Source organism: Echinops telfairi, unplaced genomic scaffold (assembly GCF_000313985.2).
Source record: "Echinops telfairi isolate 266 unplaced genomic scaffold, ASM31398v2 ScPeMD7_3;HRSCAF=10, whole genome shotgun sequence".
Taxonomy (NCBI): domain Eukaryota; kingdom Metazoa; phylum Chordata; class Mammalia; order Afrosoricida; family Tenrecidae; genus Echinops; species Echinops telfairi.
In genome coordinates this window covers 291,935-296,537 of record NW_022103899.1, presented here as the reverse complement: position 1 = coordinate 296,537, position 4,603 = coordinate 291,935, and positions in this window count along the sequence as shown.

Genomic DNA, 4,603 nt, shown 5'->3' with positions numbered 1-4,603 from the left:
ATGTTCGGATTGTCAAACGACTTTCATTGACTCCCGAGCGGGTCCTGGGACCTGCAAACACTGGAATAGGTTGCGGGGGAGCAGTTGGATGACCCCAGGGGCCTAGAGCTAATCCCTCATTCCTGAGTCTCCTGGGAGGAGATCGCTCAGTGGTTCCCTGGGACTGACCTGGAACAGGCTCTTCCTTGCTTGCCCCTGGAACTGGTTTGCTGGTGCTGGAAGGTTGAGGCCCTCAGGCATTGCATTGCAAGTTGAACCATTGTCTGTCGCCACCTGCTGGCTGATGATCTGAGGTGCCCAACGCTGGAAACAAGGGTTTAACTAAAGAGCCTGGGGTCTGTCTACTTGGGAGGAAAAACATCAAAAAGGTAGACACAGATTGAGTGTTTTCTACAAGGAAGTCGTCTTGGGAGGGTCTACGATGATTCCATTGATAAGTCACACAAACAAGAGGCGAATGAGAACGATACATCTCACTCATGCATTCTGTAATTCATCGATGGCCAACACTTCTGGAGCCGGGCCAGTGGGCACAAACCCAATGATCATTGTGATGCTAATGTGTAGGACTTGGCAGGGCAATGTGCTGCTGTGCACGGGGTTGATGTGAGTCAGCATTGACTCGCTGGCACGTAACAACTAAACCCAGTGGTAATGGACTCTCGTCCATTACTTTCAAGGGCCTCCTTCAACCAAAGTCAACCTTAACGATGTGGCAGGGCACAGTTTCTCAGGTTGTCATTTACTGAGGAGGCGTGATTCAAAATGAGACGCAATAGCTGCTAATACAGATCAGGAATCTGAATGTGGAATGTTCTGCGTGTGAATCTTGGGAAGCCGGGGGTTGTCCAAAATGGAATGGGACACTTAAAGATCTCTATCCAGGCTAGAGCGCTGAAGTGGACCGGTGGTTGGCCGTTCAGAATCACATAAGCACATGGCTTACCATGCCAGGAATGACAAATTCAAGAGAAATGGTGTTGGATTCAGCATCAGAAAGAACATTTCAAGATCTATCTTAAAGCTGCTAAGAGAGTTTATGTACACCTACAAGAAAGGCCAATGAATACAAATGTTGTTCACGGTTATGCCCCAACAACTAGATCCAGTGATGACAAAACTGAAGGATTCTACCAACTTCTTCCATCTGAAATTGATCAAACATGCAATCAAGATGCATTGGTAAGTACTGGTCTGTGTTAGTCTGGGTGGACTAGAGAAACAAATCCATCGACACACACATGTGTATAAGGAAGAGATTGCTATATACAAGAGGAATTGAATATTGAGAAAGCATCCCAACCCAGTCCAATCCAAGTCCATAAGTCCGATACTAGCCCATATTTCCGATACCAGTCTATAAAGTCCTCTTCAGACTCACGAAACACATGCAATGATGTCCAATGAAGGATGATCACAGGCCAGTGTGTAGAAAGTCTTTGGATCCAGTGGTGTTGTAAACATCTCAGCGCTGGCAGGGGTCTCTCTGTGGCTTCTCTGGCTTCAGAGGTCTGGTTGCATCAGGATAGGTCCATGTGGCTTCTCCAACTTAGGGCACTAGTGTAGTTCCATGTGTCTTGTCAGCTGCAATGTCTCCCAGGGAGTGGCAGATAGAGAGAGGTGCCTCCTGCCTCCAAGAAGGAAGTACCAGATTTCCCAGAATTCTCAGGAGAAATCCATGCCCACAGCGAGGCCTCATTGGCTATGATTTCATTGACAAGCTAGACTCCATCCCTACACTCTTAATTCTCAAATTGACAAAAGATTATATATCTACCACATGGTCATTGGAATGCAAAATTTGGAAACAAAGAGGAAAGATCAGTAGTAGTTGGGAAATATGGCCTTCATGGTAGAAATGAAGGCAGAGAGCACATGATAGGATTTTGCAAGACCAATGATGGCAACTCAACCATGTATTCATTCACCAGATAGAATACAAGTTTAACACATATGTGGGATGAGATGATGGTGAAGCTCTATATCATTAGACAAAACAAGGCCAGAGGCCAACTGTGGAATAGATTACAGATTACTCATATATAAATTCAGGCTGACGCTGATAAAAGTTAAAACAAGGCGTGAGAACCAAAATCTGGTCTTGAGCACGCTCCATCTTCGCTTAGCAACCTTTCCAGGACACTCCTGATGGATTGGACACTAGTGGTCAAAGACCAGGCAAGCGTCCGATGACATCAAGAACTTCATACATGAAGGAAGTGAGAGGTCAGTAATAAGAAAGAAAAGACCAAAGTGGATGTCAGAAGAGACATTTAAACTTGATTTTGAATATAGAGCAGTAAAAAAAGTGGGAAAAAATGATGAAGCCAAAGAGCGGAACAGAAATCTTCAAAGGGCACAGCCCAAGAAGATAGAGTAAAGCGTGATAATGAAAAGTGCACAGACTTGGAGTTAGAAAACCAGATGGAAGAACATGCAGAGGTCAAGTTGAAACAACTGAGGAAAAACACTCAAGCCTCTAGTTGCAATATTGAAGGACTCTGTAAGCAAAATATTGAATGATGCAGGTTGTATCAAAAGAAGATAGAAGGAATGCGCAGGACCAGAACAGCACTGATCGACATTCAAGCATTCAAGAGGTAACATGTGATCAAGAACCACTGGTAATGAAGGAAGAAGTCCAAGTTACACGGAAGGAATTAGACACAAACAAGACTGACTAGTAAGAAATAAAGAATTGGCAAAATACCAGTTGAAATGTTTTGACAACCTGATACAGCTCTGCCCATAGCTGTGGGATTTTTCAATCATTTTACATGCATGTGAAAGCTGTACAATGAAGAAGGAAGACCACAGAACCATTGCCTTTTAGTTATGGTGTTGGTGAAGAATATTGAAAGTACCGTGGACTTTCAGAGGAACAAACATCTGTTTTAGAGGATGCTGGAATGCTCCTTAGACGTGAAGATGGAAAGAGACTATCTCATGTACTTTGGGCACATTCTCAAGAGAGACCATTTCTAGGAAAAGGATAGCATGCTTGGTACAATAGAGAATCAACGAAAAAGAGGAAGACACTAGATGGGGTGGACAGACACCGTGGCTGTAACAATGGGTTCCACCACAGGAACAATTGTGTGGATGGCACAGGACCAGGCAGTGCTCCATTCTCCTGTAATTACAGTCACGATGAGTTGGAGCCAACTTAATGATACCTGTGGTGTTTCATAATCTGTTGCCAACTCGAGACTATTCAGAGTGAAGGGGTGGAGTTTAGCCTGTCAATCAGGTCACAGCTTGATGACTACATTTGGAGGTGCTGAGGAGATAAATAGCTTGCTGGAGGCAGGACAGAGACACACTCCCTGTGAGACATTTCTGTTGACAAGCCAGATGTAGCTACACTGATGCAGCCAGAGCCTTGGAGCTGGAAGAGCCACATGGAAACCCACGCCAGTGCTGAGATGCTTCCACTGCCAACACATCCACAAGACTTCCCACCTACTGGCCTGTGATCTTCCTGTGATCACATTGCATGTGTTTCGTGAGTCTGAAGAAGAACTTATAGATTGGTATCAGACATATGGGTTAATACTGGACTTATGGACTTGATCTGGACTGGGCTGGGATGTGTTCTCAATATTCAATTGCTCTTCTATATAAAGCTCTTTCTTATACACGGATGAGTGTTTCTGGATTTGTTTCTCTAGTCCACAAAGACTAACACAACACCTAACAACAACAATGACCCCTCTTGCAATAGGTCTGGCCTGAGGTTAGAACAGCCATTCCAGTGGCCAGTCTAAGCATGGAAGTTATTTTGGTTAAAAACTAAATCCAATCAAACACAGAACCCTCCAGCAGCTGATCCAACACCAACCACAAACTTCTCAAGTTCATTTAAAACTCGCTACCACTGAGTCGATGATGACTCATGGTGACTCTATAGAACAGGATGGAACTGTCTCTGTGAGTTTCCAAGACTGCAACTCTTTACGGGAGTAGAAAGCCTGTCTTTCTCCTGCGGAAGAGGCTGGTGCTTTTGAACTTCTGACCTTGCCGTGAGTGACAAGAGCCCCAGACATGCTCAGACTAAGCCTGCACCTGAGGAAATGAGTTTTCTTGTTTGTAGATGTGGAGTTGCACAATTTTGGGTGGCCAGTGTCTTACACAAACAGCCAACTCTCTGATCAGCCCAGTGGCCCTAATCAAATCAACCTAAATAGATGAGATTCTAGCTTACATTAAAGGGAGGGGGCTGTTCTCTATTCAAACGCATGCTTTCCTACGACAAGTTTGTTTTTAATGAATATATCACTCATGGTGCACCTGAAATAAAGGTACCGCGCTCAATTTTTCTAGGGTAGAGCAATTCTGTAAAAGGAGGCACTAAGGGGTCACTAAGAGTCGGCATCAACTGGATGGGCGTTTGCATTTTCTGAGTTTCTAGACAGTGTAAGGTCTCAGTGACTCCTTGGGACTTAAGGCTAGGGAGGCCCAGCTGTCACTGCTGAAAACAGGTGGTGTAAAACAATAGCCCCACTGAGCGACCTCACTTTCCAAGCTCCCTGGCAGCCAAGTGTCCAGGCAGATCATGTCAATCAGCCGCTGTGTTAACAGTGCTCACCAGTGCCCAAGCAGC